Source organism: Equus caballus, chromosome 8 (assembly GCF_041296265.1).
Source record: "Equus caballus isolate H_3958 breed thoroughbred chromosome 8, TB-T2T, whole genome shotgun sequence".
NCBI lineage: Eukaryota > Metazoa > Chordata > Mammalia > Perissodactyla > Equidae > Equus > Equus caballus.
Window position 1 is genome coordinate 1639755 of NC_091691.1, and position 14423 is coordinate 1654177.

Here is a 14423-nt window from a genome sequence, read left to right on the forward strand (position 1 = left end):
GTTGCATTTTTTTGTGGCTCTGGATGCTCAGAGCATCGTGCGTGCTGCTGGGAACTGAACTATGCACTGACCAGCCCACCAGAGCAGCCAGCCAGGAGGGGTCTGTCCTGGCCTGAGTGAAATGTGCCCCTTTCCTTGGGTGGGGCAGTTGCTTCTGTCAGATGGAGATGAGAGATCCTCATTCCTACAAGTTCACCATGAACAGATGACAGGCTTTCGTTACCAGACTCATTAATTCAAGAGAAAGCATGTGAACAACTCTGAGATGATATCTGGGGTCAGCAGTGGTACTGTTTCCCTACAACACCCCCAATTGACGTCCAGCCCTGCCCATGAGGATGGGATGTCCCCCTTGACCTTCCATCTTTCTCCTGGTTTCACTGAAGCCTCACACACCACCCTCATCTACATTTCTCATGCTCTTTTTCTTCACCTGAAAACATTCTCCAGTCTCCTAAAAAGCAAAAGCGAAATGCTCCCCTTCACCTATGCATCCATTAACTGAAACAGTCACCTACTGTGTGCAGCTCCACTGTGCTGGGGACATGGAACAGGCAAGACTGCCCACTGCCCTGGGACCTCATGCTGCAGAGCCTAGAGTGATAAAGAGCGAAGAACAGTAAGGTCAAGGAGGGGATGGTCCAGTGGTCAGGGGCCTAGGAGGCGATATCTAGGGAGAGCAGATGGCACATGAGAAGGACAGCCCACAGCCCACAGTGGCTGGTGCCCAGGGTGCCAGGGCAGCATGGGCAGCTGGGGTGCCAGCTGCTTCCAGGAGAGGGTAATAGGACATTACCTTCACAATGACCCTGAGTTAAAGTTTGCAAAGGGCTCTTGCTGCAGAGTTGAGAGAGAAATGGGGGCCGAGAGCAGAGGCAGAAGCAAAGTCGGAAGGATGCTCAGGTGGCTGGGTGTGGACTTTGAGAGAAGTCCTAGAGTCATGACAGCTGGAAGAATGGGGTGCCTCAGGGTAGCGCAGGCCAGGGTAGGGGACGGGGACACATCGAGGAGGAAACAGACATCCAAGGGGAGAGGCTGTCAGCCTGGCTCAGGGGAGGTCAGGCAGGGGGGTGGGAATCCTTGCCATGCCATTCTCCACCCTCTCCCAGGACCCTCAGGAGTGGTCTGTGCCCTCTGCCTCCACCTCCTCAGCTCCCACTCGCCTTGACTTTGTGCTGTCTGGTTGCCACTCCAACTGCTGCCAAAGGGCCAAATTCAGATGCCTCTCAGAGCACACAGCCCCAGGCCTTCTGGCATCTCCATGATTCTTCTGAGGCTTCATGCCAGCCACTCCCCAGCCCCTGAGGCTGTGCTGTTCCTCGGCGTTTGTCTAGTGGCATCTGGTAATATCCTAGCATGCTGTGTTGTGCAGAATGTTATCTGGAAAGCTCTGAGTTTGTGCCTATGAAATCTTCCCCATTAAGAACTATGTTGTAGGCCACCCAGAAAGGAGGGTGAAGCCAGCTGTCTGCCTTGGGCGGCCCCCAACAGTCCAGTGCTGATTTCCTGCACCACTCCCCCTTTCCAGGTGAAGGAGGTGTTGTTTTCACCGCACACAGCCCCATGCTCACTGCTGAGATGCACAGTCCTCTATGGTCCTCAGACCAAGCCTCTGAAGGTCAGCTCTGTCTGATTGCCTCCTCAGCCAGCTGACATCCTCCCCTTCAGTCATCACTTCCTGACTCTCTCTCCACTCCCACCCAACTGCCCCCTCCTCTCGGGTTGGATTAAGTGCCCTACTCTGTACTTAGCCCACCATTCCATAGATAAAAGCAGAGAAGTACTTCTTTACCACTGCTTCGTGCTGGGCCCTTCAAGATGCTGAATAAAGAAATACTGTGACTGACTCGCTCCAACTGGTGTATTTTCTCCTTGAGGACAAGAGTGTAATTTACTCATCTTTCTAGCTCCAGCTCCACAGTAGCTGCCCAGTAAATACATTTGTCTGACAAATACTTATTTTACCTATTATATACACACCCAGCTCCTAACCTCTCAAGAACCAAAATATGAACTACTTGGATAAATTTGTACGTGAATGGACAAGGACTGAGACAGGGAAAAGGGCTCTTCAGTTTAATGTTGAACAAAAATCGTTGGGGAAAGACATGGTCACTGTCTTGAAAGGGACCTGTCCAATCATTCAAATCATAGAGCTACGTATGAGAGTGAAACCTATAAACTGTTAGGAGAAAACATAAGAGGGACTCTTCATAACCTTGCATCAGGCAATGGTTTTTTAGATATGATATCAAAGGTACAAGTGGCAAAAGAAAAAATAAATTGGATTTCATCAAAATTAAAAATCTTTGTACCTCAAATGATACTAACAACAACGTGAGCAGACAACCTACAGAATGGGAGAAACTATTTGCAACTCATATATTTGATAAGGTGCTTATATCTAGAATATACAAAGAATACTTATAATTCAACAATAAAAAGGTAAATAACCCAAATTAAAAATGAGTGAAGGATTTGAATAGACATTTTTCCAAAAAAGATACACAAATGGCCAAAAAGCACATGAAAAGATACTCAGCATCATTTGTAATTTGGGAAATGCCAATCGAAACGACAGTAAGATATTACTTCACACTCACTGGGATGGCCATAATCAAAAAGACATACAAATGACCAGACTTGGCAACATGGAGAAATTGGAACTGTCACACATGGCTGGTGGGAATGTAAAATGATCTGACAGAGTGATGTCAGCCTCCTGGTGGAGGGAGCTGTTCCTTCAGTCTCTCCCTTTTAAGTTACAACTAAATGGACATTCGTTAGCCAGCAGAGGATTCCCTGACAGCACAGCAGGACTTCAAGAGATCCACGCAGCTACACATCTGAAGGGGGGTGGACTGGATCCCTGAACTGAGTAAGTGCCCCACTCCCCCTCACTGGTGGCAGCAAGCCCATTCATGGATCCTCACACAGCAGCCACATGTGACTATAAGAGGAGGCAGGGACAGCCTGGCCTGTGCAAACCCTTTTGGAGTTGCAGCCCGGCCCATGGGAGTGCCCAATGCGCTGTGGTGGCCCCGTCTGTGGAACACTGTACACTGAGAGCAGCAGTGTCTCAGCTACTACGTGAGTACCCCTCACTCTTGCCCAGCACAGGCAAGAATGCACTCTGTCCACTCAGAAGGCACCCCCACCTGTGGAGCACAGCAGCCTGAGGGATCCACCAAGTGGCAGTTCAGCCCCCGTGTGGATGCCCCCAACACTTAGCACAGCACAAGTGAGAAGGCACCCCTCCCTGCCTTGGAACACAGCAGCCCACAAGACCCACTAGTAGGCACCCCTCCTGCCTACCGCAAACTAGCTCAGCCAGTCCCCTGCTGAGAACAGATGCCCCACCAATGGTGCCCAACCTGCCCACCCAGCAAAGAGGCTCTGTACACGTGAGCACAACCTGAAGAGCAGCTGCAACCAGCCCAGGCAACCACAGAGTAGCCCTACCTGCACAACTTCCAGCAGATGGGGTGGGCTGAGAAAACACAGCTCGTGCCCACCCCAAAGTGAAGGCAGGTGGAATCTGTAACCTAATATTACCACAAATGCGCTGGCAAAGGATCACTTCATCAAATACCATGGACAACTATATTAACACTTCAGAGCAGAAGGAAAACAACAAGTCTCCAGAAACCAATCCTGAACTCACAGAAATTTACAACCTAAATGACAGAGACTTCAAAATAGTTATCATAAACTCAGCAATTTATAAGAAAACTCAGAAAGACAGTTCAGTGAGCTCAGGAATAAAATTAATGAACAGAAGGAATAATTCACCAAAGAGACTAAAACTCAGAATTTCTGTTCTGGATATGAAATTCTAGATCTGAAGAACACAATGAGATAAAAAAAAAAGAAACTAATCTAGAATCCACCAAAAATAGAGCTGACAATATAGAGGACAGAATCAGTGATTTAGAGGATAGAAATATAGAAATGCTTCAGGTGGAGGAGAGAGAACTAAGATTTTTAAAAGAGGAAGAAATTCTTCAAGCAGTACCCAGCTCAATTAGAAAAAGCAACATAAGGATTATAGGTATTCAAGAGGGAGAAGAGAGAGAAAAAAGCAGAGAACTTGTTCAAAGAAATAATAGCTGAGAATTTCCCAAACCTGGGGAAAGAACTGGACTTACAAGTACGTGAAACCAATAGAACTCATAATTACATCAATGCAAAAAGACCTTCTCCAAGGCATATACTATTAAAACCGGCAAAAATCAATGACAAAGAAAAAATATTAAGGACAGCAAGGCAGAAGAAAATAACCTACAAAGGAATCCCTATCACGCTTTCAGCAGATTTCTTGACAGACACCTTACAGGCTATGAGAGAAGGGGATGATATATTCAAAATGCTGGAAAACAGAAACTTTCAGCCAAGAATACTCTATGCAGTGAAACTATGCTTCAGATACAATGGAGAAATAAAAGCCTTCCCAGATAAACAAATCTGAGGGAGTTCATCGCCACTAGGGCTGCCCCACAAGAAACATTGAAAGGAGCCCTCCCATCTGAAACTAAAAAGCATAGGTTTACAAAGCCTTGAGCAAGGAGATAAGTAGACAGATAGAATCAGAAAACTGCAGCTCTATATCAGAATAGGTCAGTAAAATATTAATAATAACATAAAAGACAAAGGGAAGGGAAGCATCAAAAATAGCTATAAACACTTCAATTTAGTCACAAACTCACAACGCAGAAATGAACATTTTATGACAACAATAACTCAGAAGGGGAAGAGCAAAGGGAGGGAGCCTGCTTAGGCTAATGGAGATAAGAGGCCATCAGAAAATGGACTATCTATGAGATCTTTTATACAAACCTCATGGCAACCACTAAACGAAAAATCAGAGCAGAACCAGAAATCATACATAAAGAAAAAACTGACAAACCCATCACAGAAAGCCACCAAACTGAAATGGCAGTCAGAAGTACAAGGAAAAAGAAACAATCGAAATATACAACAACCGGAAGACAAGAGATAAAATGGCACTACTAAGCTCTCATATATCAATAATCACTCTAAATGTAAAAGGATTGAGTTCTCAAATCAAAAGACACAGAGTGGCTGGATGGATTAAAAAACAACACCCAACAATATGCTACCTCCAGGAAACAAATCTCAGCTCTAAAGACAAACATAGGCTCAGAGTGAAGGGATGGAAGACAATACGCCAAGCAAATGGCCAGCAAACGAAAGCAGGGGTTGCCATACTTATATCAGACAAAGCAGACTTCAAGATAAAAAAGACAATAAGAGACAAAGAGGGGCAGTACATAATGATAAAACGGACGTTCCACCAAGAGGACATAACACTTATGAATATATGTGGACCAAATACAAGAGCACCAAATTATATAAAGCAGTTATTAACAGACCTAAAAGGAGAAATTGACGGCAACACAATAATACTAGGGCACCTCAACTCCCCACTTACATCAATGGATTGATCATCCATGCAGAAAGTCAACAAGGAAACAGTGGCCTTAAATGACATACTAGACCAGATGGACTTAATAGATAATACATAGAACATTCCATCCAAAAACATCAGAATACACATTCTTCTCAAGTGCATATGGAATGTTCTCAAAGATAGACCATATATGGGGAAAGAAGACAAGCCTCAAAAATTTAAGAAGATTGAGGGGCTGGCCCCGTGGCCGAGTGGTTAAGTTCACGTGCTCCGCTGCAGGCGGCCCAGTGTTTCGTTAGTTCGAATCCTGGGCGCGGACATGGCACTGCTCATCAAACCACGCTGAGGCAGCGTCCCACATGCCACAACTAGAAGAACCCACAACGAAGAATACACAACTATGTACCGGGGGGGCTTTGGGGAGAAAAAGGAAAAAATAAAATCTTAAAAAAAAAAAAATTTAAGAAGATTGAGATCATACCAAGCATCTTTTCTGACCACGATGCTATGAAATTAGAAATCAACTACAAGAAAAAGGCTAGGAAAGCCACAAATGTGTGGAGACTGAACAACATGCTACTGAACAACCAGTGGATCAATGAAGAAATCAAAGGAGAAATAAAAAAATACCTGGAGACAAATGAAACCACAACATACCAACTCTTACAGGATTCAGCAAAAGTGGTCCTAAGAGGGAAATTTCTAGCAATACAGACATATCTCAACAAAGGAGAAAAATCTCAGATAAGTAATCTTAAACTACACCTTAAACAACTAGAAAAAGAAGAATAAACAAAACCCCAAGTCAGAAGCAGGGAAATAATAAAAATTAGAGCAGAAATAAATGAAATACAGGCTAAAACACACAATAGAAAGGATTAATGAAACTAAGAGCTGGTTCTTTGAGATGACATACAAAATTGACAACCCCTTAGCCAGAATCACCAAGAAAAAAAGAGAGAAGTCTCAAATAAATAAAATTAGAAACAAAAGAGGTGGAATTACAACAGATACCACAGAAATACAAAGCATTATAAGAGAATACCAAGAAAAACTATATGCCAACAAATTGGATAACCTAGAAAAACATGGATAAGTTCTTAGACTCATACAACCTCCCAAAACCAGATCAAGAAGAAATCAAGAATCTGAATAGACCAATCACAAGTAAAGAGACTGAAACAGTAATCAGAAACCTCCCAAAAAACAAAAGTCCGGGACCAGACAGCTTCTCTGGAGAATTCTACCAAACATTCAAAGAAGATGTACTAACTATCCTTCTCAAACTATTCAAAAAATTGAAGAAGAGAGAATGCTTCCTAACTCATTCTATGAGGCCAACATCACCTTGAGACCAAAACCAGACATGGACAACACAAAGAAGGAAAACTACAGGCCAATATCACTAATGAACGTAGATGCAAAAATCCTCAACAAAATATTGGCAAATCGAATACAGCAATACCTTAAAAGGATCATACACCATGATCAAGTGGGGTTTATACCAGAGATGCAGGGATGGTTCAACGTCCACAAATCAATCCATGTGATACATCACATTAACAAAATGAGGAATAAAAACCAGATGATCATCTCAATAGGTGCAGAGAAGGCATCTGACAAGATCCAACATCCATTTATGATAAAAATTCTCAATAAAATGGGTATAGACGGAAAGTACCTCAACATAATAAAGGCCATACATGACAACCTGTAGCCAACATCATACTCAATGGGGAAAAACTGAAAGCCACCCTGCTGAGAACAGGAAAAGGCAAGGATGCCCACTCTTGCCACTCTTATTCACCATAGTACTGGAGGTTTTGATCAGAGCAATTAGGCAAGAAAAAGAAATAAAAGGTATCCAAACTGGAAAGGAAGAAGTAAAACCCTATTTGCAGATGACATGGTTCTATATATAGAAAACCCTAAAGAATCCACCAGAAAGCTATTAGAAATAATCAACTACTACAGCAAATTTGCAGGGCATGAAATCAACTTACAAAAATCAGGTGTGGGGCTGGTCCAGTGGTGCAGTTTGGATCTCAGGTGCAGACATGGCACCACTTGGCAAGCCATGCTGTGGTAGGCATCCCACATATAAAGTAGAGGAAGATGGGCATGGATACGCTCAGGGCCAGTCTTCCTCAGCAAAAAAAGAAGAGGATTGGCAGCAGATGTTAGCTCAGGGTTAATCTTCCTCAAAAAGAATAAATCAGGCACATTTCTATACGCTAATAATGAACTAACAGAAAGAGAAATCAAGAATACAATCCCATGTACAATTGCATCAAAAAGAATAAAATATCTAGGAATAAATTTAACCAAGGAGGTGAAAGAGCTATACACTGAAAACTATGACATTATTGAAAGAAATCAAAGAAGACATAAAAAAAATGGAAAGTTATTCCATGCTCATGGATTGGAAGACTAAACATAGTTAAAATGTCCCTATTACCTAAGGCAATCCACAGATTCAATGCAATCCCATTCAGAATCCCAATGACAAGTCTTCACAGAAATAGAACAAAGAACCCTAAAATTTACATGGAACAACAAGAGCCCCCAAATAGCCAAGGAAATCCTGAGAAAAAGAACAAAGTTGGAGGCATCACAATTCCTGACTTCAAAATACATTACAAAACTATAGTAATCAAAACAGCAGGGTGCTGGTACAAAAACAGGCACACAGATCAACGGAACAGGATCGAGAGCCCAGAAATAAAGCCACACATCTATTGACAGCTAATCTTCGACAAAGGAGCCAAGAACATACAATGGAGAAAGGAAAGTCTTTTCAATAAATGGTCTTGGGAAAATTGGACAGCCACATGCAAAAGAATGACAGTAGACCCTTATCTTACACCATACACAAAAATCAACTCAAAATGGATTAAAGACTTGAAGGTAAGATCTAGAATCATAAAACTGCTAGAAGAAGACATAGACAGTGCCCTTTTCGACACTGGTCTCAGCAGCATCTGACAGAATGAACACCAGGTCTACTCAGACAAGTGAAACAAAAGAAAAAATAAACAAATGGGACAACATCAGACTAAAAAGCTTCTGCAAGGCAAAGGAAATCATGAACAAAATGAAACTACAACCCACCAACTGGGAGAAAATATTTACAAATCATATATCCAACAAGGGGTTAATCTCCAAATTATGTACAGAACTCATACAACTCAACAACAAAAAGACAAACAACCCAATCAAAAAATGAGCAGAGGATATGAAGAGACATTTTTCCAAAGAAGATATACAGATGGCCCACAGGGACATGAAAAGATCAACATTACTAGTCATTGGGGAAATGCAAATCAAAACTACAATGAGATATCTCCTCGTGCCAGTCAGAATGGTTATTATTAAAAAGACAAGAAACAGCAAGTGTTGGAGAGAATGTGGAGAAAAGAAAGGAAACCCTCGTACATTGGCTGGTGGGAATGCAAACTGGTGCAACCACTATGGAAAACAGTATGGAGATTCCCAAAAAATAAAAAATAGAAATACCATAAACCCAGCTATCCCACTACTGGGTATCTATCCAAAGAACTTGAAATAAACAATTCAGAGACTTATGTACCCCTATGTTCACTGCAGCACTATTCACAATAGCCAAGATGTGGAAGCAACCCAAGTGCCCATTGACCGATGAATGGATAAAGAAGATGTGGTACATATATATATAATGGAATACTACTCAGCCATAAAAAGACAAAATTGTCCCATTTGCAACAATATGGATGCACCTTGAGGGTATTATGCTAAGTGAAATAAACCAGACAAAGAAAGACAAACAGCATATGATTTCACTCATATGCAGAACATAAACAAACACATGGATAAACAGGGCTGGCCTGGTGGCACAGCAGTTAAGCTCACACATTCCACTTCACCATTCTGGGGTTCGCTGGTTCAGATCCTGGGTGCAGACCTACACACTGCTTAGTAAGCTATGCTGTGGCGGGCATCCCATATATAAAGTAGAGGAACATGGGCACAGGTGTTAGCTCAGAGCCAGTCTTCTTCAGCAAAAAGAGGAGGATTGGAAGCAGATGTTAGCTCAGAGCTGTACTTCCTCAAAAAGAAAACCACAAAGCACATGGATAAAGAGAACATATTAGTGGTTACCAGAGATGAAAGAGGTGGGACGGTGGGAAAAAGGGAAAAAGGGGCACATACATATGGTGACGGATAAAAACTAGCCTATTGGTGATGAGCACAATGCAGTCTATACTGAAACTGATATATAATAAGGTACACCTGAAATTACACAATGTTGTAAAACACAAAATTTTTTTAAAAACTGATGTGACAGTTTTTGGCAATTCCTTGAAAAAAACACATGGCCCAGCAATTCCTCTCCTAGGTATATACTGAAGAGAACTGAAAATATATGTCCACACAAAAACTGTACACAGATATTCACGGCAGCATTATTCATAATAGCCCCAAAGTGGAAGTAAGCCAAATGTCCACCAAATGATGCATGGGTAAATAAGAAGTGGTATGGACTTACAATGGAATATTATATTATTTTTAATTTTTTTTGAAGATTTTATTTTTTTCCTTTTTCTCCCCAAAGCCCCCAAGTACATAGCTGTATATTCTTCATTGTGGGTCCTTCTAGTTGTGTCATGTGGGATGCTGCCTCAGTGTGGTTTGATGAGCAGTGCCATGTCCGCGCCCAGGATTCGAACCAATGAAACACTGGGCCACCTGCAGTGGAGCATGCGAACTTAACCGCTCAGCCATGGGGCCAGCCCCATACAATGGAATATTATTCGGCCATAAAAAGGAATGGAGTACTGATACATGCTACAACATGGGTAAACTTGATAACATGGCAAGTGAAAGAAGCCATTCACAAAAGACCACCTATTGTGAGATCCTATTTATATGAAATGTCCAGAATAGGCAAATCTATAGAGACAGAAAGTAGATTAATAGTTGCTTAAAACTTGGGCAAGGAGGGACAGTGAGGAGTGACTGTTAATGGGTACAGGACTTCTTTTGGAGGGGGCAAAAATGTTCTAAAATTAGATTGTGGTGATGTTTGCACAACTCCGTGGATATACTAAAAATTTAACACTGAATTCACTTTAAATGGATGAATTGTATGGTATGTGAATTATATTTCACTAAAGCTACTTTTTTAAATTATGGAATCTGCCAAATCCTGAGGTGTTTCTCCTCTGAGAATGTATTCTGGGAATTTCATCGTACAAGAACTTTGGAGGGTTATTTCTTACTTCATTCAACAAATATCTGGAGACCTGAGTGAGCGCTGGAATGTAATGGTGAACAAAAACAGACACAAAGTCTGACCTCCAGGAGTTTAGAGTCAAAAAGATCAATGTGGAGCCAGCCCTGATGGCCTAGCGGTTAAAGTTCAGCATGTCCCACTTCAGCAGCCCAGGTTTGGTTCCTGGGTGTGGAACCACACCACTTGTCTGTCAGTAGCCAGGCTGTGGCAGTGGCTCACATAGAACTAGAAGGACTTACAACTAGAATATACAACTATGTACTGGGGCTTTGGGGAGGGGAAAACAAATAAGAGAGAGAAAAGATTGGCAACAGGTGTTAGCTCAAGGCAAACCTTTCCCAGACAAAAAAAAGGAAAACAAGGAAGGGGCAGAGCAAAATGGTGGGGTGAGCTGACCTGGGATTCTCTCCCCTCCAAAATACAACAAAGGATTGGAAAAGCTGAATTTCAGAGAATAAATCTAATGCCAACACATTAGAGACCTACAACACCAAGAAGGCGGAGAACATAAACCTTGCTGATGGCCTCAGAGGTGCTGGAATGGGTAGGAGAGAAGGTCGCTCCCTCCCCTAGAGTCTGGATCCCTGCTGCGCAGGTCCGGGAAGGAGCAGGGGAGGGGCCAGGCGACCAGAGATCATCCAGGACTCCTGCCGCTGGTTCAGTGGAAACCCGCTGACGGGGGAAAGCTTCTGTGCGTGGGAACCCCATAAACCCAGGGCCTCAGGAGACCAGAGAACAGAACTGATCTGAATCCAGATCGGCCTACGAGAATAGCAGTCCCTCCCTCACGGAAAAGCGCACTGGATGCCGCCATCTTGCCGGAAGGCAGAGAGCTCAGAACACGCAGCTCTTGACACCCATCTAGTGGTGACAGGCTGTAACTGCAACCGACTTCTACCACCATGCGAAAAAACCACTCCTCTACCATCCTGCAATTTGTAAAAGCCCCAGACCAGAAGGAAAACAATAAAAACATAGAATTAAGTGCTGAGGACTTGGAATTACGTAAACTAAGTGATAATGAGTTCAGAGCAGCTATAATCAAAACACTCAATGAAGTAGAGAGAAAGATAGATAAACAAGCTAATGAGTTCTGGAGTTACTTCACAAAAGAGATTGAAATCATAAAGAAGAGTCAAACAGAATTACTAGAGATGAAAAACACAATGGACCAGATAAAACAGAACACGGACTCCCTGAATGCCCGTGTAGACACCATAGATGAGCAAATTAACATAATTGAAGATAGACAGGCTGAATGACTCCAGACAGAGGAAGAAAGAGAACTAAGAATTTAAAAAAATGAGGAAAATCTCCGAGAGATAGTGGATTCAATGAGGAGTAAGAACTTAAGGATCATAGGAATTCCCAAGAACGTGGAAAAAGGAAAATGGAGCAGAAAGTGTGCTTAACGAAATTATTGAAGAGAACTTCCCAAATCTAGGGATTGGCGGAGAAATGTGTGTAGAGGAAGTTTTCAGATCTCCTAGATCTGTCAATGTAAAAAGACCTATGCAAGGCACATAGTAGTACAATTGGCAAGAAAGAAAGATAAAGAAAGAATACTCAGGGAAGTAAGAAAAAAGAACAGAATACCCTATAAAGGAGCTCCTATCAGATTCATCAGATTTCTCTACAGAAACCTTACAAGCTAGGAGAGAATGGAGTGCCATATTCAAAGCTTTAAAAGATAAAAATCTTCAGCCAAGAATACTCTATCCAGCAAGAATTTCCTTCAGATAGGAGGGAGAAATTAAATCTTTTCCAGACAAACAAAAGTTAAGGGAATTTGTAACTAAAAGCCCTCCACTACAAGAAATCCTCAAGAAGGCCCTCATACCTGAAAAAAGAAAAAAGGGAGAAAGGGGTCACAATCCACAGACTAGGGAGACCGATGGATAGAACCAGAACAGGATAGCAAATATTCAACTATAGCATTAGGGTAAAGGTAAGGAAACTACCAAAGCAAGGACGATCTTATCACTCTAACTACAAATTTATAACACAAGTTGGAATAAGAAATGAAAATAATTATTTAGGAGGGGAAGAGCAAAGAGTCTAAATCAGTATTGGCCAAGTAAGTAAGAGACCACCAGAGAATACACTATATTATACACGAGATTCTAAATACAAACTTCAGGGTAGACACTAAAATAAAATACAGAACAGAGTCACAAATCATAAATAATGAAAAATCTAAGAAACGCAGCATAAGAAATTGCAGTATTAAATGGGTAGGCTAAAGCACACAGGAAAAGAAACACAGGAAAACAAGATCATGAGCGACAGATTGACAGCATTAAGCCCACATACATCAATAATCACTCTCAATGTAAACGGATTGAACTCTCCAATAAAAAGACACAGAGTGGCAAAATGGATTAAAGAACAAGATCCAACAATTTGTTGCCTCCAGGAAACACACCTCAGCCCCAAGGACAAACACAGGCTCAGAGTGAAGGAGTGGAGGACAATACTTCAAGCTAATAGCAAGCAAAAAAAGGCAGGTGTTGCAATTCTCATATCAGACCAAGTGGATTTCAAAATAAGACAGGTAAAGAGAGACACAGAGGGACAATATATAATGATCAAAGGGACACTTCATCAAGAAGAAATAACGCTTATAAATATCTATGCACCCAACACAGGAGCACCAAGATTCATAAAGGAACTATTAACAGACCTAAAGGAAGATATTAAAAACAACACAATAATAGTAGGCGACCTCAACACCCCACTCACATCAATTGACAGATCATCCAGACAGAAAATCAACAAGGAAATAGTGGAGCTGAATGAAAAACTAAAACAGTTGGACTTAATAGACATATATAGATCACTTCATCCTAAAACAGCTGAATACACATTCTTCTCAAGTGCACATGGAACATTCTCTAGGATAGACCATATGTTGGGAAACAAGGCAAGCCTCTACAAATTTAAAAAAATTGAAATAATAACAAGCATCTTCGCCGATCATAATGCTATAAGGCTAGGAATTAATTACAAGAAAAAAGCTGAGAAAGGCACAAAGATGTGGAGACTAAACAACACACTAGTGAACAAGCAATGGATCATTGAAGAAATTAAAGAAGAAATAAAAAAATACTGGGAAACAAATGAAAATGATAGCATGCCATACCAACTCATATGGGATACAGCAAAAGCTGTATTAAGAGGAAAATTCATCGCAATACAGGCACATCTTAACAAACAAGAAAAATCCCAAATAAGCAATCTTAAACTACACCTAACTGAACTAGAGAAAAAAGAACAAATAAAGCCCAAAGTCAGCAGAAGGAGAGAAATAATAAAAATCAGAGCAGAAATAAATGCTATTGAAATGAAAAAGGCAGTAGAAAGGATCAATGAAACAAAGAGCTGGTTTTTTGAGAAGATAAATAAAATTGACAAACCCCTAGCCAGACTTACAAAGAAAAAAAGGGAGAAATCTCAAATAAACAAAATCAGAAATGAGCGAGGAGAAATAACAACAGACTCTGCAGAAATACAACGGATTATAAGAGAATACTACGAAAAACTATATGCCAACAGATTGGATAACCTATAGGAAATGGATAAATTCTTGGACTCCTACAATCTCCCAAAGCTCACTCAAGAAGAGGCAGACAATTTGAACAGACCAATCACAAGGAAAGAGATTGAAACAGCAATCAAAAACATCCCAAAGAATAAAACCCCAGGACCAGATGGCTTTCC